The 21,311-nt window shown below is 43.6% G+C and overlaps 1 long non-coding RNA gene across 2 annotated transcripts in view; it reads left to right on the top strand.

Moving 5' to 3' along the window:
* LOC135261357 (uncharacterized) overlaps positions 1–19,734 on the top strand; it is a 29,590-nt gene extending 9,856 nt beyond the window's left edge. Inside the window, exons 2-3 of one of the 2 annotated variants that reach the window (XR_010331888.1) lie at positions 14,048–14,174; positions 17,533–19,734. This is a non-coding gene — a long non-coding RNA (uncharacterized LOC135261357). Of the gene's footprint in view, positions 1–10,273; positions 14,175–17,532 lie in introns of those variants that run through there. The other variant, XR_010331887.1, reaches the window with a different exon arrangement.
* The last annotated feature ends 1,577 nt before the right edge of the window (positions 19,735–21,311 follow it).

Raw genomic sequence — 21,311 nt, 5'->3', positions numbered from 1 at the left:
GCCAAACTGATTCAAAGAGTTTTGATGGCCTGCTGTATCCTGTATTTTGTCCCTTTGCAGACCTGCTGGATTTTAGAACCAACATATTGAGGATTTAAGCTGGAGTTTTGATTCAGTTTGAGTGATGTCTTATCCATGAATCAGTATTACTTGTAGTCAATTAAATTGCAGGAGGGTCAAAGCCTTAAGTTTCTTCCAATGCTTCTAAATCAATAATGTGCGAAGAAATGGGGGCAGGTGCTGAAATGTCCAAGAAGGTGAATTGTTCAGAAAATGGGTGTAACAAAAAAGTGAAGAAAAATCTGGAAAATTCTCTTAAACCTTATACTACGTTTATTGGGGAACAGCACTAGAAGTTTCAGATCAAATCAGATTGGTTTAAACACATTGGAAGGACACTGAAGTGCTGTTTCTGAACCCGAAAAGTATAACTGAACTAGAAGTTGTATTCATCACTGAATGTGAGGCTTGAGGACACGCATGGGGGCATATTAGCCCAGCCCAGTCAGGAGCCTCTTGGTTTCTCTCATTGGTCAGAGTTTGAACACAGCCTGGCCAATCCTAGCCTACACATCAATGGCTGTGGCCCCTTGCAAATGAGGGGTACGCACGCAAAGGCCGGCCCTCCGCATTGTGTGGCGAGCCTGGCCTTTTCACAGCCAAAGTATTGTGCCTATCAGTCACCAAGCTGGCCAGAGCTTCGCATTGGACGACAGCTCATCTCCCCACTGGGGGACTTTATAAAGGAGCAGGAGGCTGCAGACCAAGTCAAATCAATGCCTCTGTGCCAGACTTAATGCAGCCAAACACACTGGAGTGCATTTGCGCGTTTGTTTCTGAAAAGGCAGATAAGAATTACGTATCATTGCATAATGTGGGCAGAAGCGTGGAGCCGCGGCTAGGGACGCAGGCTGGTAAACAGAACTTGGCAGGCTCCAAGCCTGAGTGACACACTGCTGTGGTACCATAATCCAGTTTTCTGTAGTGAACACCCAGCAATATAAATGCAGCATGGGTGAAATGTTGGCAGCATAACTGAAGCCGGAAAGGGTTATTGGCAAAGAAAATGAATTACTTGATGTAAGGTATCACCGCAAATTAAAGCTCAGATATACAGTGGTATTCGACACTGTACGTGCAAGAAGCAAAAGTGTTTGTTATTGTTCTGCCTCTTTCTGAAGGTTTGCATTTTAACTTCAGCACCCATGCCAGTCTTCTCAATACAAATGAATGCTTGTAATATCCCCTGACTAATCACAATACCATCTTTATATCACACCTTATCTCTGTCATCATCTCCTGGCATCAATCAATCCCCCTCTGTCAATCTTGCTAGCGTTTATAGTGCCAGGCAGGTGGATCATTGGCCTTGATGCACAAAAACGTAATTGTGAAAAGTGGGGCGTCTTCTGTTCAGTCTGCAGCAGTGGCAGCCTGCGACCCATAGCTTTTTCACTGCGTTTTTTTTTTGAAAGACTGAGCTGCGAAAGCGGAGCGGAGCCACGGGTCGCGGGTACGGCGCGTACTTGTTGCGATGCGCCTCTTGGCAGCACAGCGAGCGTGTTCCCTGCTGCCGGGCCTGGGGAAGGGGGAGTCACAGCTTCGCAGCTCCAGCCTGGCGCCGGCTCGCCAGGGAACCGCTTTACATTTTTATTCAACATGAGCTGTGTGTGATCAGAACGCTCGAATTGGCTTTTACCGGCACCTATCAAAGCCGGCCCGCCTTTCAGTGTGGCGCGGTGGAGGGCTGTGCAGGTACTTCATTTGACTGGTGATGGGCTCTGTGAGTGGGCTTAATTATCAGAAACCTGTCTCTCTTTGAAAATGTTTAAAATCTGTGAAATCAGAGCTGAAGTTTAAGATTGCATCACAGTTGAAATGTTGTGCTTGAGTGCACTTTAATAATGTATTTCAGAAACTTTACACATTTTTTGGAATGTGTCGATGGCATGAATCCAGAACATGTTTACAATGTGTTCTGAAAAACATAACTGTTTTTTTTTTTTTTTTTACTGTGTGACGGTTGGACTCGGTTAAGAGCTTCAGATCAGTTCTGCTCAGGCTGCAGTTGAGGGAATGGGTAGCGGTTGCAGTTCTGCTTTGACGCAGGCCGAGCCTTCGATGTGGAAGCGCGACTCCTTCCTCATTTCGGCCACGGCACTTCCATGTAAACGGGGCGAGCCAGGGGGCGTGCGGGCGGGACTGCGGAGGGAGACGGCGAGTGGAGGCGCTCTTTGCTCTGAGAGTGTACTGAGACAGCAATTAGGGCCCAAGCACAGCATGCCCCCTCCCCCCCCCCCAACCGCAACCCCCCCACCTCATCCCCACACCACCACAGCCCTGCTTTGATGCCAGCCCCCTGCGCCTACCCCATGTGTACCAGGACGGGCTTGGTCACATCTGTCACCTTCTCCATCATTATCCCTGAGGTTCCCTCTGATGTCACGATCCTTCAACCGCCCCCCCCCCCCTTCCCCTTCTCGCCCCTGGAAGCCCCCGCAAACAGACAGAAGGGAGACAAATGACTTCATTCTTCCTGTTACTCTTTTTCACTTTTCTGTTCTGCCAATTGTTAATATTGTGTTAATACTGTGTGAAATTACCTTATATATTTACTTATCTGATGACAATAACCCTGGCAACCTCAATAGCCATTATTTTTACATAGCTTGTAAATATTTATTAGCCCATTCATGTGCTGGGGAAATAAAAAGTGCGGCATTATGGGAAAGGAACTGTGCTCAAAACCTAAAATGTATGTTGGAATCCTTGGGGTCACTGCTGTTATACCCTTGAGCAAAGGTCTTCACGGCTTAATGGCTTCAGTAAGTGTCTCGTAATATCATACGCTATGCAAAGTGTGAGAAGTGTAAGTTATCCTGGGAAAGCGTATCTTCTGAGCAGATTAATAATGCATTGTCTTTGTGCGCAGCGTTTATCATAGTCATCGCATCTCAGCTGCTCAAATACTTGTGACAAAGCCACTAATCCCCACCACCGGCTACTGTGGACTCAGGGGTAACTGTGCAAGCGGAAAGATTTGGATGTAAATTATTCAGCCGTGGTGCCCTCCTCCGCTCTCGCAAATGGGCTTTCTTTATGCAGAGACCCCTTGTGGTCAGATACAGTAAGTGCTTCCATCAGTACATCAATAATTAAGCAGGAACAGCTCTTTCTCCGGAAAGAGGAAACTCAGGCACTTGAAACAGATGTCTAACTGACACCTCCGTCTTTCCATGCCATTTTCAGCATACAGTCTTAACGACCCTCACCAGCACAAACTGATTATACTGGTGCTGCTTCTCAGTGACTGCATTTACATTTATCCAAAGCACTTTACAATTGATGCCTCTCATTCACCCATTCACACTCACACTCACACACCAATGGTGAAAGGCTGCCATGCAAGGTACCAATCAGCTCGTTGGGAGCAATTAGGGGTTAGGTGTCCTGCTCAGGGACACTTCGACACGCCCAGGGCAGGGATCGAACCAACAACCCTCCGACTACCAGACAACCGCTCTTACCTCCTGAGCTTACACACACACACACACACACACACTCTTTCTGGAATTTAACCAATAGCCCTTGACGCCTATCTGATCCAGCTACCCGGTAGTCAGTAGCTCAGAGCCCTCAGGATTGCTGTGTTACAGCACATTTCCACATGTTCAGCTCCATACACAGTTGCATGTGCTCTGTAGTGCACAGTCTCGGGTTCACACAGCTGTGATGGGTGTTGTTGAGGACTAAGTGCCACAGTGAGGGCAGGCTGTGGCGGCTGCTGCTGTAGGGTGGTACAGTAGGAAAGGCCTCTGAAAGCCCTGCCCTCCAGCCTCACGCTCCCTGCAAAGGCCCCCTTTTATCCACAGCAACTCAACTGTGAGCATCTGTCGCCTTCCCAATCCCCTCCTCTGCAAGGCCCCCTACGACACACACACATGGACACACACAAACACACGCGCGCGAGCACACGTACGCACACACACAGACACACACACATGGACATACGCAAACACACGCACACACATACACACACACACACATACACACACACATGGACATACACAAACACACGCACACACACACACACGCGCGCGCAGACGTACGCACACACACAGACACACACATGTATGCCCACACACTATATGAGAATTGAGCCCTGGTCTAGATTCTGAAATAAAATAAAAACTATTGTATTTTGGGAAACTGGATTTTGGGGAACTGGATCATTTTTTTTGTAAAATTGTACACTGATAGAATTATGAATTTTAGCTAACGAAATCGGCTATGTTATTGCTGTGTGTGAACATGTCAATGGCAGTGTAACATGATGGGTAAGCTGGTCTTGTAACCTATAGGTCACAGGTTTGATTCCCGGGTGGGACACTGCCATTGTACCCTTGAGCAATGTAATGTATGTTTTGGTGGCTTAGGCCAAAATGAGGTGCCAGCAAAGAAGGATATAGGCAACTGACAATTGAGTAAGAGATTGTTTGCAGTATTGTTACACTCATTATGGAAATGAAATAGATTTTAAAAGTTGTGGAACCTTATTTGTCCTTTCTGCTGACACTGATGGTTGACATCCAAAAACACTGTTCGCTACTGTTTACAGTAGTAAGTAAAAGACTGAATCAGGCGGGCTCTTGTCCCTCACCTCCATTGCCTCCCACTCTCCTTTTCTCTTCCTTCATCTCTCCTCCGTCTCCATATGTCTCCTTTCACTCTCTAAGCATCTCTCTGTCCTCAGCTAACATTTTTGCTTCCCTTTCCTCATTGTTGTCTCCTCTTACCCGCATCTCACCTTTTTGTCCCTTTGACTCTTTTGAATCTCCTCATGTCCTTCATCTGTGAGTAATCCCCAACTGTTTTCTTTTTGTTCTTTCCCTCCCTCTCCCGCCCACCTGAAGATCAGTATTAACAAATGAGGCATTGATATGAGTTTGGTATAAGGGGGGAGGGTAACTGGCCATCTCTGGAATACCACACCATGCATGGAGCTCATCTCACTGCAGTGGGAGTAATAAGGAGATGCAGGAAGAAAGACGGGAGATGGATGGGGTGATGAGATTAGCGGTAAGGACTGAGGACGGATGAGAAAAGAGACTTGGAATGAAGGAAGAAGAGAGAACAAACAAACGGAGTCTGAGGCAACGGCCGGGAGTGTAAGAAGGCATTGCCCAGAACCACATGAAGAAAAGATAACATGAAGATACTTAAAATCATCTCGTATAAAATAGCAAGTTCCACTTAATTGCCATGATTGCTGAAAGGAAAAAAAAAAAGTAATTTATACGGCTCCCCCCTCCCCTGCACAAAAAGAAGGAAATTAGCAGTTGCATTGCCCCAGATACAAAACCATCTGGGGAAATACTGTACCTCAAGAAATGAGAGGAAAGTGGCTGTCCAACTCAGGAAAGAATGCAACAAAAATAGCTACAGACTATGTAATTAACTGCAGCAGATTAAATTGGGTCCAAGATCAGATGGACTGGATCAGAAGCAACAAGTACCTCACATACAAAGAGCGACAATACTTTAAAAGTTCTTTTTATGCATTTGTTCTTCTGATCTATTTTCGGAATTACAAATTCCCATTTGGTTTTGGAAAATGCTATCAGCAAAGAATTCCAGTTCATCCTTTTTGAGAAAACAATTTTACATCCCTTCAGTCCAATTTCATTCCATTTTTGCCTGTCTTGCTAAAATAATGTAACATTTTGAAAATTATGTATCGTGTATTGGTTTATGAAATTAGAAGCACAGTTGGCATTCTAAAGAGCCTCTTCTTTATTTGAGTAAAAGTCATTAGCGCTGAGCACCCTCCTTATAGTTTATCTTTGGGTGGATTCAGCAGTGGAATGGAACCTAAGCGTTCCGTGGGGGAGGGGGCGAGGGGGGTGGTGCCAGGGTAAAAAGGGAAGATCAGAGCTGGAGGGGCAATCAGCTTGGCAGCATAATTGCTCTTAAGCACCCTTAATTGTGCCTCAGGCAACGGGTGGCAGGACCATGCCATGGGCTCGAGGACAGATCAGATCGAGTGGATTTCAACCTGGTGAAAGAGCACAGGCCATCCCTCTCAAAACGCTTCCAGAACCCCCTGTGTTTTAGTCTTCTCAGAACAAGGAAATAATTCATAGGAAACAGGGGGTGGCCAATCCACTCCCTGGAGGGATGCTGTTTAGGGGGAGTTGTCAGTGTTGTATTTCAGTGCTAATAGTCTGGATCGAATTCACCGAGACAAGACCAATCTGATCATATTCGAAAACACTTAAAAACGCTTACTCTATATCCGTGCTTAAGCAAGGCACCCTGAAGGCAAGAAAGTGGGGTTTTAAAAAAATAAAGATCAGGTCACTATTCCCTTTCGAAATATTTTCATGTGTGTCTGCTTTTCAAGACATCTTCCAGGGAAATAAATAAAATCCTACCATGCTGGATGTAAGCCTGGTCATTTACGAATAATGTTCTGGTGCAACCTCGCAGTTCGACCGAGGTGCATGAAACGGAAAGGACAAAAACTACATGCAAAAATTTCAGCCACTCTTGCAGTCGCTGCATTTAGTACTTAGTCTGGTATTTACGCCTGGCATTCTGAGCATTTTTTTTTTGTTGCTATGTTGCAGTCTGCCGTCCTTGTGAGAATTTTATTGGACTTCAGAATAGAAATATTTGTTGTAGTAAATGCATTGCATATTTCAAACTAAGAATCAGACATAAAGGCACTGACGCCAGTCTCAAGGCATGCAGACTGCAAAGCCAAAATGTTGCAACTTTCTTCTTCCATTCTGGGCTTTTGAAATAAGCCATACATGCACAAGGGAATGCATCTCTCAGTTCATATCTAATATATTTTTGTATGAACGCAGCCGTTCCCATTACGAATGCACAAAGTGTTAGTGAAATGCTGGTGTGATGCAATAAAATGTATTTGTCATTTCAGACATTCATTGGTATTGGTGAAAAAAAGAATCCCGCCCTCCACAGATGCTCTGCCCTCCTCCTTTTCCTAAAAAAAAAAAAAAAACCTTCCCTCTTCAGTCATGTTGTTGGTGCAACAATGGTTAACAACAACAATACCCTTTCTCAGGGCAACTCTTCATGTCAACTGGAACTGAAAAGCCTTCAAGTCCTCCAGCCCTCCCCACTGTGTGGCCAGCATATGCTTCTGAAACAAGGTTGGGTGGGGGCGAGGGGGCGTTGGGGGGTGGTGGGTGTGTGTTTGAGGTGGGGTGGGGGTTGGTGGGGGTTGAGGCACCTCGGGAGGGGTCAAGCATCACTTAGCCCGTGAGACCTCAGACATCCTATAGAGCAGATCACCTATTGAGCACTGGGAGGTGGGAGGTGGCGAGGAGGGGAGGGGCGGTCACTGCAGGAATTCAAGTCATTCAGAGAATCCTATTCACGAGGACCCACCCCCACCCCTCTCCCTGGACTGCAAGACCCCCCTCCCCCAAAGGTATAATCTAGAGCACATTGAAAGGTCCAGAGCATCTTATTATACCCTCTGTGGGAGCACATAAGTGGCATTGTAATGTGTGTGGTGGGAGGGCCGATGGGGCAGGGGTCACCGCCCCTGTGGACATGCTGGCAAAAATCTGCTGTCCTACTAATGCGCGCTGGTCTCCCACCTCTTTTTCCTCTATTGCCTTCAAAATGGCTTTCAGTGGGATAAATAAAAACAGTGGCATCACTTTATAGTCACTGGTATACTCCAAACTGCCCTGCTGTCTCTGTGCGGTTTCTCCCTTCGTGCAGTTTAGACAGATTTGCAGGCTGACCCAGGGACACGCCCTGAACCTGCAGGGGAGAGCCGCTCCAGTGTGGAAGCAGGAAGCTGCTCTCCCACCCGTGAGCTTTGTCTGGGAGGCCTGATACAGGAAGTGGAGCTCTTCCTACGAACGCCCGGCGATAAATCCTACAAATCCTGCAGTGGGCTAGCCAGGCCCTGTGGTGATCTGCAGTGGGCTAGCCAGGCCCGGTGGTGATCTGCAGTGGGCTAGCCAGGCCCTATGGTGATCTGTGAGCGTATGGTGCAGCTGGTCATAGCGCCCTCTACAGCGTGTGGGGTAGGGACTCAGCATGCCTCTGTATTATACAGAAAAAGAGCAGAGGGGCTTGCGTCCCCAGTGTGAATGCAGCGCATGCTTGGGGTCCTCCAGAGCCTAATGGAACGTAGGAATTTGGAGAGGAGGCGCATCTCGCCCTACAGACTGCGTGGTCCCTACTCGGCCCCATTATCAGAGCCGGAAGCACACGATGGACCCCTCCATTTCCAGCACTGCTTTCCCATTCAACGCTAGCCGGTTACTGCGCAGGACGGGCTGTGGACTGAGAGCCGCAGTGAGTTGGGACGGGGGTGGGGGCTTTGGTGTTCAGACACCGCTGCACCCCGACACTCCACCGCACCCCACCACTGTATGAGCGCGGTTCAGCTTCAGTTCAGCAGCTTCTGGGCGACTCCCCTTCCACTGTGAAGCCACCCAAAGTGAAACCGGGGGAACGCAGCGTCATGGGCGCCTGTGAGGCAGGGCCGTCCAGCAGGACCGCGCTCCACACGGGCTGAGGGTGCCGGGGAGGCGGGGTCAGCACATCTGTTCTCCTGACGAGATTAAGATGCACCCCTCAGGGGGCAGAACCGAGGGAGCTCTGGGGACAGCCTGCACCCCTTAGGGAATATGGAGCACGGGCACGCAGTAAATCAGAGTGCTCTTTAAATCTATACACGAGGGAGGAGGGGGGCTATTTCTGGGAGTGAGATGGAGGGAAACTTGCAGACTCAGCGGCTGGGCTGGCTCTTCATGAATAAACTGTAACACTAGGATGCTCATATCAAGTGAAGCAGCACAGAGGTCCCTGTCTGCTCCCCCTCTGGAACCAGTTTCAAAGGAGTCTGTGCTTGGACAGAGTCCCCACCCCCCCAACTCCCCACCCCCATTACGGTTGTCAATTGCCATGATTGATCAACTTGCAGCCCCTCCAACCCTCCATCCATCACTGCTTAATTCAGGTCGTTTGTCAGTCCATCACAGTTGTTGGTCTTTCGCTGACCACAGCATTAGCGAGGCTGGTGTTAGGGGCAGAAGAGAGACAACCCCTGTTTACAGGGAAATTACAGTGTGCCGTTCAGTGCTGACACCACACATACGTCACCAGAAATGAACTGAACTGAACCTCCACGGATATCTGCTGTATATCATTAGTTTTCCCTGTGTAAGTTAAAGGACTCTGTAACCCCACATGCACCCATAGTAAGCCATCCACAGGCTAAATGAATGTCATTAACAGATCCACATCCTTATCTATGTCAGACGAGCACGGAAGGATCATTTAAGACAGTTACAATTCAAACAAATCATCGATGTTATGGGGAACTCATGAATGTATGGATGATGAGGTACTACAGGAAAACATGCAACTTGTTCTGGAAATTGGTGGCAAGCTTATTTGAGGAATGTTGTAAAATTTTCAAGCTATGGGTGCATTAATTCTTGTCATCAGTAGGAATGGTTTGCCAATCAGAGGTAACAGAGATGTGAAAAATATAAACACCCTTCCGAAGATTAACTCCTGAAAGAGGAACGGGAGAGTCAGCCCTTAAACTGAATGTGGAATATTTAAAAATATGGATTGAAGGGGATATTTTGGGAGGTTGTGGCGAAGGTGAATATTTCACAGAGGTATGCTACATCTGTTTATGGACGGGTGGGTAGTCAGGACTCGCTGAGTGATTAACCTTTGACCCCTGGCCTGTTAACCTACCTGCTGCTGTGTTAATCCCATGCCCAGACTGGAGCAGAAGGTGCCAGCATCTGTATATGCTGCCAGTGCCAACTGGGGGCGTCGCCGTCTAGGAGACACAAGCTGCAGGGTGGCACAATGGCCCGTCTGCCACACTGAACCACAGGCAGAAAAGCAACTGAGCCCCCTGGGGCCTAAAAGGGGCAACCCAGTATCAGAATTTCATCAGCTTACTCAATCTACAGGGTCCCCTGTTTATCCCATCAAATGAGTGCAAACCACTCACACGTGTGTGCTACTGCCACTTGTAACATCTGATTTATTTTGTTGATGTTTTTTAATCATCCAGATAAGAAGGGAATTTTTCAAACTTTATGAATGTTACTTTCCCATAAACTGTAATTTGTTACCATGAGAAAAATGCTGTGGGGCTGTTTAATCCCACACATATCATATCTGTGAGAGACATAACTCCTCCTCAATGTGTCCAGTTAGCACAGTGCTTCACACCCAAGGACAAAAGATTATTTGCATTGCATTACTTTACGCAAATATGACTGTCAACGACAGGCTGGTCTGACGTGACCGACACTAGCAACCTTACACCACCGCCTAGTGGACGGATTGATGAACGACAAGTATCGCCGCGACAATTTAATCAAACTGCGGCGTGATGCAGGATGCGCACAGCGATAATAACGAATGCAGGTTTGCACGTGTTTTTCTAAGCTTTTCTCCTTATCAATAAGCTTAGTTGTCCTTGAGCAGGTGGATAATTATCACTGGCCTCAGTCTGTGGCAGATTAATGGAAGTGCTGTGCTCGCCACAAACTGCGGTCCCACGGGGTTCATGTGGGCGGTGGTCCTGCGATCTTATAGAGGCTCCACGTCGAGAGTAAAACGTGGCGCCTGACGGACTGTCGGCTCGGTCCCATGAATAATAGAGCAGGGTCGCTAATGTCGGACCGCCTGGACATAAAGTAAGCAAAAATGCACAGGAGGAATTAAATTAATTGATGTCTTTTCTATATTTTAATTTTGAGTTAGCACTACTGTTACTGAGTAGCAGTTTGGCAGTCATTAGATTTGGAAAATGTTAATCCGTCGACAATTATTGATGATTCTAGATGATTATTATGATAACATATTTGCTTACATTTTACATAGGCACCGTTTAATATTAGTTTACCATTTTGCTAAAATGCTACATTCAGACTAGTTGGTCAACCAGAGAGACAGGAAAGGTTAATCAACTTGGAACTAACTACAGTTTCTTTTCAGAATGAAATATCAATATCTGACATCGGTATATAGCCATGCATTACAATGATGTTTCCACTTTATTGTAGAAAAGGGCTTGTCATTAAGAATACAGAAAGGACTGTTCGAGGGAAAAAGAGAAAGATAAAAAAGAGGAGATTCCTTCATCACTGTTTTTGAAGGACAGTAGGTCAAACATGAATTTTTGCCCCTCTCAATTTGATTAGATTTTTTTCATCAGATATGGCACAGCTGTTATAAATCCCATTTTGAGGATGTTTTTATTTATTTCCAAGTCATTTTAGCTTTGTTACTGAACTAGCAATTTGTTTCATTTCACACATTCAGGAATGATAAAGGTGAGGAATTATTGCTTCACATTTCAGACCTGGTGTTGAGTTCCAGCTGCCTCTCCACACCATTTATTAATTTTACCCTTTATCAGTCATCTTATGTTTTCTTGTGTTTTCTTGGACAGTTTTTTCAATTAAATGGACAGTTTTTCAATGAAAAATATACCACATCGTATGCAAAAATACCAAAAATGACCAAACTATTTGGGTAAAAAGTATTACATTTTACTTTTCATGTATATAATTAATTTTCGTTCAAACTCTACTTGCAATCTGTAGGTGGAATGTTGTGCCTTTTTAATTCATCAAGCATTCTGACAATGTTCTTTTAGCACTCCCGTGTCTGTATTGTTTATTAATCAGACTGGCTAGAAATATATATGTGAATGAGGAACAGAATGTCCATATCCATCTGGACTCTAGAGCTCCTAGAACTTCCTGTCCGTCTCGTTCGTCTGGCGAATGTAGTCCGCAGTGCCCCCTTCTGGCGAAGGATGGTACCTTTCGGAGAAGGTGACATTCGCACGCAGTGGGATCCTCATCCTTGCCAGGCTGGCAGATGCTCAGATCGCAGGTGGAGCGCTCACACAGGAGAGGGAGATCCTGCGCTTGTGCCAGCCTACAAACTCACCCACCAGCCTGCCCACATCTCCACCTGCCTGCTGCTTCCCTGACCCCAAGCCGGGTCTCAGTGTTGCGTAAAATCATGCGCGTCCGTAATGAGCTCTTTCTGTCAGCGTCCCCCGCAGATGGCGTAACAGTTTAATGGATTGTATTCAGGCTGACGGACACCTGCATCTTACTTTCTTCCTGCAGTACCATCAAGAGACAATAGATGGCAGTAAACAACTAGGAATCTGCTTAGAGTTCATTGCAGTTGGTCCTGTTTTAGGCAGTATTACATTTTTTTAAGCTCTGTGAGAAAATGTTAAAGTCACTCAAATTCTAAAAACCTGAACTCCAAATTTTCCAACAAGTATTTAGATCACACAGACAATTTGTCATTTTAATGTCTTTTTTGGGGGGGTGTGTCAACCACACTGTACTCGCATAATGCAGTACAGTGTGGTTGACAGTGTCATGGTCCTGTGTTCCTGTCTGCGTGTTTCCTTGTTGGGCCGCCAGATGGCGGCACTTCGGTTTTGTGTCCTGTTTAATTGTATTATTGTTTCCAATTGTCCTGTTAGTGTTTGCTGGTTGTCTCGTTTTCCCCTCCTTCTCTGTGGCCTGATTGTTCATGGTGCCCTCCTGTGTCTCGTCAGTGTCTGTTCTATTTAAGTTTCCCTCTTCCTTGACTCAGGTGCTGGATCCTTGTGGTTATGTCTGGTTGTTTTGTGTGCCCCTACCCAAGTACCTGCTCCATGTGTTCCTGCCCATGTCCTGGTTTCCTGGTGTTTTTTGGATTTCCTGCATTTACTTTGTTCCTGTCTTTTGAAGTTTTCCTTGTTTGTTGAAGGTTGCCATGTGAGGCAACCTTTTTTTTTGTTCCCTTTTGTTTCAAGTAAAGTCTTTTTGTTCTTTCATTTGGAGTTTTGTATTTTTCCACCCTCTGCGTTTGGGTCCAAACCCCCCACGCATCCTGACAGACAGCTCAATTGTATTATCTTTGAATAACTGTGACATACTGTTATTCATACATGTTAGGCTAGGTATTTTTCTTTGGGCAATTATGTATGCTTGAAAAAACACTGCAGGTGTTCATTATTTTAATTCAACCTTCTTTGCTCATCATAATTGTGGAGGGCACCATATATGTTATAATACTTTGATTCGGAGACATCTTTAATGGGCACTGACTTTTCTTCTTCAGATCAGTGATTGTTTTGATATCATCTTCAAGAGCTGTTTCAGATAGTGTAGTGACCCAGAGTGCCACAAATGGGTGAAGTGTATGCGCTTACACATACAGTATAGCTGACATACACTCACCGGCCACTTTATTAGGTACACCTTGCTAGGACCGGGTTGTCTTCTGCTGCTGTAGCCCATCTGCTTCAAGGTTCGAGGTGTTGTGCATCCAGAGATGCTCTTCTGCATACCTTGGTTGTAACGAGTGATTATTTGAGTTACTGCTGCCTTTCTATCAGCTCAAACCAGTCTGGCCATTCTCCTCTGACCTCTGCCATCAACAATGCATTTTTGCCTTGTTTTGAGAACTGCCGCTAACTTGATATTTTTTCTTTTTGGGACCATTCTCTGTAAACCCTTGAGATGGTTGTGCAAGAAAATCCCAGTAGATCAGCAGTTTCTGAAACACTCAAACCAGCCCTTCTGGCACCAGCAACCGTGCCACGTTCAAAGTCACTTAAATCACCTTTCTTCCCCATTCTGACGGTTGGTTGATGTCTACATGCCTAAATGCATTGAGTTGCTGCCACGTGATTTGCTGATTAGATTTCTGCGTTAATGTGCAGTTGAACAGGCGTACCTAATAAAGTGGCCGGTCAGTGTACATGTTAAATAGTTGGACTTAAACTGCAGCCCTACCCTGCTTCACACCCCTGCTTGAAGCTCTCTCTTCTTTTGTTGCCAATTTTGATGTTGGACATTTGTCTTAATAATGTCATTTATAACTCTGCCTGCGTTGTGAGCTTCTTATGCAAGCGCAGAGGATGGTGCATGTTCAAAAATAGCAGCTTCCAACTCTCTCTCTCTCTCGGTATGTGCTTGTCCATACGCACGAGGAACAGGTCATTCAGGACACCCGGGAGAGCTCCGTGGCTATGGATCCCTTCCAGAGACCTTTTCTCACATCAGGCCATGGAGTAACCTGACAGAGGCTCCGCCCCACGCTGATTGATGTCTCTCCCTTGGCATGTGAGTGTTCCTGGCACTAGTTGGATACCCGTATTAGGGCTAAGGTGTCAGGAAGTCCAGAAAGGTGCTAACTTTACTGACAACGTCAACAGCGGCACAGTCCCACGGCTCAAAGTTTGCAGTCTAGTCACGCTAACATGGTGGCAGGATATCACTGCAGCAGGTATTCTTACATACTTACATAGGCATATATTTAGAGCAAAGGCCTATTATTATTATTATTATTATTGTTATTATTATTATTATTATTATTATTATTGTTATTGTTATTATCATTATTGCTGTTGTTATTGTTATAATACATCTTATGAAGCATTTTATAATGTATGTGACAAGCACATAAATAATTATCGGTAATTATAAGTAATTGGTTCATTACTCAACTTAATTGCCGTTTTTGCACAAGAGAAACACACAGAAACTCCTTAAATACACTTTTCACTTTCTTATGGGAAGTTCAATCGGCTCATTGTTCATGCACATTAAATTCATTTCAGCGGATGACCGTGCATGGCGATACACACATCCTGCATGACTGTTGGCCAACTACAGACAAATGTAAATTCCGATCAAAATAACAACACAGACACACATGCACATGTGCATATGCGCCCAAACACCCGGAAATACACAGTGCCGTATGCATGCCTCTGTTTATATGGTGACGTGTTTTAAAGACCTGACACGGAAACTATCCAAAGGTGGGGGTGTACTAATCTGTTCCCCTGGGACATGTGCTTGGCCTGGAGAGAAAATAGTCTGGACAAAAATAGGACAGGCAACAATTGGAAGCGCGTGGTCTGATCTTGAGTAACACTTGCCTCATACCTCAGTCTGGACGTCTGAAAAACTATTTATGCTCATCAAAATGCGCATGCTATCAGCCCGAATGATGGACTGGTTTTAGATCCTTTCCTTGGTTTGGTTTGCCTTTCCAAAACAGTATTATTTTTGTGGTAATAATGTGACTTCACCAAACAATTTTTTTTTTTGTTCAAAGGAAACAATTTAGCAGTTGAGCTAGCATGTGCATGTACAACATAGTGCTATTTATTACAATCTTCTTCTCTTGATGTTAAAATCCAAATGCACCTATTTGCCAGAAGCCAGGGGGCAGGACTAGACACCAGATGGACAGAGGAACTTGTGTGCCGATCCTCTGTGTGTATTAAATGGAGACTGTAATAGAGTGCTCAACTCCGGATACTGCGGACCACAGCGTCAGCAAATATTTGCTCCAACCATGGACTACACCGCCTGATTTCACTGATTACTGTACCTCCTTGGTTCATGAAGCAGGTTTATTAGTGAAATCAGGTGGTGTCGCGCATGGTTGGAGCAAATATTTGCTGATGTTCTGGCACTCAGGACCTGGAGTTCAGTAGCCCTGCTCCAGCACTTCCTTTGTTCACATAAGGGTGCGCAACTCCAGTCCCACAGGGCTGATGTGTGTACTGGTTTTTGTTCCAACCAGTTACCCTGACTTAGCTTTCTGGTTGGCTTTTTCAGCATAGCTTTTTTCTTAGCACTGGTTTACTCTTTTGCCAAAACAACAGTAAAAAGTTTAGGCCCTGTTCATATGATTAACCAAATTAAATAATTAATAACAGAAGTTGGCTCCATGTCCTGAAATGGATCACCCATTGTTGTTCAACCCTGGATAATTCTGAATGTTGAGCAAGTAAATTGCCTTTGTATACAACAAACTTTGTATCATATTGTACAGTGATTGTGGCAGTTTTTCAAGACCATTTATAACCTCCAGCAAGCTGCAAGACTGGCTGCCAAATCACAGGGACTGGACCCTCAGAAATGGGCCGATGTGATTGGAAGCAGCCTACAGTGCCTGCCCTTTATGGAGGTGTTACCAACGGATACGCCTTATTTCTTTCTGCGACTGAAACAAGCCCGCTCGCTGAATCTGCCCTGCTACAATTGTTCAGTCCGTCTCTAGCATGAGCCTGACTGCAGTGCAGGTTACGGTATGAACTCTGTTTAGATATCTGACAGTTTAAATGAATTATAGGCAATGGTCATTCTGGAAAAAAGTGCTTATTACGAGGTAGAGGTGCCTCCCCCTTGGGTGAAACAAAATGAGACAATTTTTTTGGGGAAGTGTAATGTCTGAGAGATAATTATTATAGTTATAATTATATATATATATATATAATTATAAAAGTAATAGTTCATCGTCATTTTGTATGTGTTATCTTCTAGAATTTTATTTCTGTCCTCTGGATTTTATGTGTTCTGTTTATTGTAGTTAAATTGTTATTGCCTATCTGTTATGTTTGTCAGGTCAGTGTATGCTTTGACAATGTAAGTGTACCCTTACCATGCCAATAAAGCTTATTTGAATTTGAATTTGATAAGCTTTTAAAATGGAAGCACATCTGAGCTATAGTGAACTATATATATTTAGTCACCGTATACAGAATGCCGCTGCCACCTAAATAAATCACCATGACCATCGTTTTCCAACTTCTCAAACAAAAGTTTTGAAAAAAATATTGATTTCATTTTGTTATACCAGGGGGAGGGGTAGCTGACCACTTTCCACCTTTGACTTTGACCAATCATAGCAAAGCAGATTCAGTGAGGGGGCATGTATTGGACGGAAGCAGGGGCAAAAAAAAAATAACATGACAAATACAGCAAAAGAAGGAGAAGGAGGGTGGAGAGGGACAGAGAGGGTACACACCACGCCCTTGGGGAATCCGGTCTCCACAGATTTGAGGAAGCTCGATGGGTGGGCCCGCATCTGTAATTGCCGTGTTCCGTCCCTGGTGGATCAACGAATGAGCCCAACAACCTCTAGTGACTCATAATTAAATCAAAATACGGAGAAGAGCAGCTAAAGAGAAGGGCAAGCTGCAGCAAGCAACAAGTGGTTGCATGCCCATGTGGGAAATGCAAGATAAAGAGGGACAGGTTTATGGAAATATGCTTACGTAATTATATTACGATTCCCATAGTATTGACAAATGAGCTTTTCCCTTTTCCAGAATGATTCACAAGGCCACCAGTGCAAGACACACATAACACATTATAATAAATGTAAGAACAAAAAAAAAGTTATAGAAAAATCCCTGGTCATAAAAAATGAAAATGAAATAAAAGTATTTGCCAAGATAAACACACAAACATTCCAATATACACACACATAAAAAGGTAAAAAAGATACACAGTGACTGGCCTCTACTGCCTTTTATACTGTGATTGTTGTTGTTGCAGTTTATTGCCTTCTGTGTTCATTTGTTACATTTTATTACTGTTAATTTACATTTTGCAGTGAACAGCGTGTAGGCCTACTGTTTTCTGCTACAAAGTCCGTCTTTACTCTTTGTTTATGTTGCAGTATTTGTGGGGCTCTCAGAAACCTCTTAGCGAAAGATACTTCAAGACGTATTGCTTGTTTCCAGTTACAGCCACCTTGTCATCTGAAGCAGACCCTGTTCATGGCCATGTGAGGCAGCTGGCTTTGGTGGGTGGGACACTGGGGAGGTGGGCTGAAACCACGCCCATCGGGCGTTTCCCATGAGCCCTCCAGTTACGTGCAGGGTCTGCCATATCTGCAGACTGGCTGTTCCATTGGTGTAAATACGCCAGTGACATCATCACGGTCGTGCCACAAACCTCCAGGTGTGAGGGCAGCCAGTGCTATCAGAGTCCATGTCTACTTGACCCTCATCCACATTGACAGAAGGGATGGACTTTGAAGTCATCAGCTGAACAGCTGCACAGACAGCTCTTTTTTCTGTTTGGGTTTTTGTGCATGTGCACGTATTCATGTGTGTACTTGTGGAGAGAGACTGAAAAGGCACCCTTTCAGAAAGCAGAACTTTTTATTTTATGTTTTATCGAAACAATGTTTCAACGTTTTATGTGACAAATGGTAAATTTACAGTGAGGAGGTACAAACATTGTAATAGCTTGTCACAATGGCAGTGTACAGTAGATAAACACGTGATGCTTTAAAACCATTGTGCAATGTGTAACACATAACTAGATAAGGAAGTGTATGGTTGTCAAGGCAGTTATATGGTCTATTTTAGCATCGTCCCATACAAAAAATATGATAAATGATTCAATGTCTACTTTTCCAAATAAGTAATGTTTACGTGCCACGGGGCGAAAACGTTATAAAAATATAAAGCTGACCCTCTGACACCAGAAACATGTAGCATGCATGAACACCAAGCTTTGGAGTCTTTGAACATTTTTTGAAAGTAAATATTTTTTCAATTTTTAAATTGAATTTAAAGCATCTTATCTAACAATACAAATACCTAACAATACCTAACAGTAAAATTACATAATAGAATTATATTATTTGCAAATATCTAAATTACAATGCATGTGTATCAAGTTCCTCTTGCGCCAGAGTTTTTGACCAGACATTAAGTCAACATCTGATTACTTACAAATGAAAATAATATTGACATTGCTCCACAGTTTTATTTAAAGTTCACAGGCTTCACCTTTCGGTTGTAAAAGAGAGGTTTACTCCAGAGCAAAAGCCAGAATCTACATGTCTAGAGGGGTGGAAATCTAGCCTGAGAGACACCTTGATATAAGCAGACTTGGTTAACCGCAATATAGCTCAGGTTTTACCTGCATATAGCTTGGCTATGTCGTAGTAAGCTAGAAAACTTTCACTTTTCGACCAAATGCAGCCGGGTTTTCACCTAGACTCCATTTCATCAAAATTTTCACTGAAAAGATAACTTTCAACCAGCAGGCTGAGAAAATGAAGGACTTGAGGCAATGGAAATAGGAAGACAAGAACACAATGGATTTGTGGATGTATTGAAAACCGTTGCTGCCCAATGATGAAAATTTACTTTGGTCAAGACCAGGACAAATTAGACAATTTATTTAGCGCATCCAGAATTGTGCATTACCATACAATGCATCGTCAGAAAACACTGTATGCATTTCTCTTTGCTGTTCTAGGTATGTGGATTGTTATGGCAACAGCCGGCCTCTTCCGGTTGGGTTGAATAACCTGTTCAACAGGTAACAATGGCATACTCCAGTTCCTTATGTGAGCCTGTTCATTATGCTGATGCAATCTCAATTCATTGAATTCAGTGGGCATGACCATAACTACAACTGGGGGCATGTCATGTCCAGCAACTCCACATTGTTTTAAACTGCTGTTTAATTCTGCCATCACTGAGAATGAGTACTAACTGTAACCTCATTATGAAACAATACAAATCTTTAATTAAAATAATGATCCGGATTTGTAATTCTTAGTCTTTTCTTGTTAAATGAGTATTGAGCTAGAGATACAGTAAATAGCTTTGTTGTTTGTGTGAACAGGTGAGAAAGAGTGAGATGTCCAAAGATGAAAAATAACTCATTTTGTTCTTTTTTTGTTCTTTTATATACAGAATTTTGTCACAATGTCTATAAATGAATTGAAAACACGGATTGGCAAAAATGACCACAGCAATGTACTTTGGGTAGATGGATGCACTGACAACAGAGAGATCTGAAATCATCGCAGTATGAACATTGGAATTAATAATAACATTTGCAATACCTTGGAAAATGTATGGATTTATTTATTTAGGAGTGCTGTTATAAAATATGTACAGTATGAAGTGGCATGCAATGACTTGCTCTGTCCTGCTTTCAGTTTTATATGACGTGTGCATCAACATGTACTCATGTACCAGTGACGCACAGCTCTAATCTTTGATCAGACTGATGCTACTGTCACAGACGTCTCAGAATCTAAACAGAATTTTGTTGAGGCCTTAATTCTAGTCTGTGGGAGTTTTCTCTCTCTGTCTTTCTCTCTCAATCTTTCTCTCCTTCTTTCTTCTCCAGGATGGTCCATTCATCCTTGTCTGTCATGAGCAAGAGGATAAAAAAGAAACTGGAATGAAGGCAGTTTGTCTGTGAAAGAGATGTGTGGGTGTGTGTGTGTGTGTGTGTGAGAGAGAGAGAGAGAGGTTACAGAATTTACTCTCTGTGAAGAATTTAAAAAAGACTACTTCATGGCCTGACACAAATTCCTTGGTGTTCCCACACATTTCACATGGAGAAATGGTGCTGTCCTCTGGCAAAGCAGGCAGTACAACAGTATAATAGGTGGACTGCAACCTCCTAAATAAATGAGACCAGACTTCACCAGGCCCTGCTGTAGCTTTGTCTTGGAGTCACTGGGCAGTATCTGGAGATAATAGCCAGAGACATAAATCGACTATTTTGCCCCAGACACATGAAATCCCACTGTGATAATACTAATACTGTGATAATGAAGATGGCTATGATCAGCACAGGAAATAAAAGAGTAAACAAGAAAAAAAGACAGGGCCCACACATTTTGAGTTTCTTGTGTATTGGGTTGAATTGATTTTTTGTATTGAAGCAAAAGTTTATTTTGTTATGGATGTAAATTATTAAAATTATTTACATGAGTTGGAAAAGAAGCTTATTGATCTCAACTCTCAAACTTAAGGGACTTAATGAGTATCTGTGTGTACATAATGTATAAATGCATACATACAGTACATACAGTACATACATACACATGCTATATATCAATGCGCACCAATGCCATTCTTGTCATCTGTAATATTATGTATGTTGATAGTCCCATAAACAGTGAAGGTTCTCAATAAATTATGGATTACCCAAAACATAATGCTACAGTTAGAGACCTAGTTCATCTCTTGTACCTGTATCTAAGTGATAAAGCTACATAACAATTCTCACTGTGGTCATAGCAACATTTGAAAAGGTTTTGATTCTATGGCAGCCACATTCTTGATGAGCAAATATAATTTTTGAAGGGCACGACACATAGCCATTGAGCATATAATTTATGTCTTCAAAGTAAGTGGCAAAGGATACAACTCTAAATGTTGTGATTTAGTAGAATTTTGAACACGAATCACACGTTATTTTACAACCAGGGCTGTAAAGAATACAACCATAAGGCAATGTAACTAATTACGTGGTTCCATAAAATTTCAGGTTCAAACTTGAACAGGAAACTTAACCTGAACTGCAGCTGTAATATATACAGTTTTACAAAACTATATGTAAAAATGTCATACTCTATAGGGTCCTCGGTTTATGGTTCCTGAGTATGATATAAATGACAGACAGATACAGTAC

This window comes from Anguilla rostrata, chromosome 8, assembly GCF_018555375.3.
Source record: "Anguilla rostrata isolate EN2019 chromosome 8, ASM1855537v3, whole genome shotgun sequence".
In the NCBI taxonomy this organism is placed as follows: Eukaryota; Metazoa; Chordata; class Actinopteri; order Anguilliformes; family Anguillidae; genus Anguilla; species Anguilla rostrata.
Note: the sequence above shows the minus strand (reverse complement) of the source record. Positions and strands in the feature narration are given on the sequence as shown.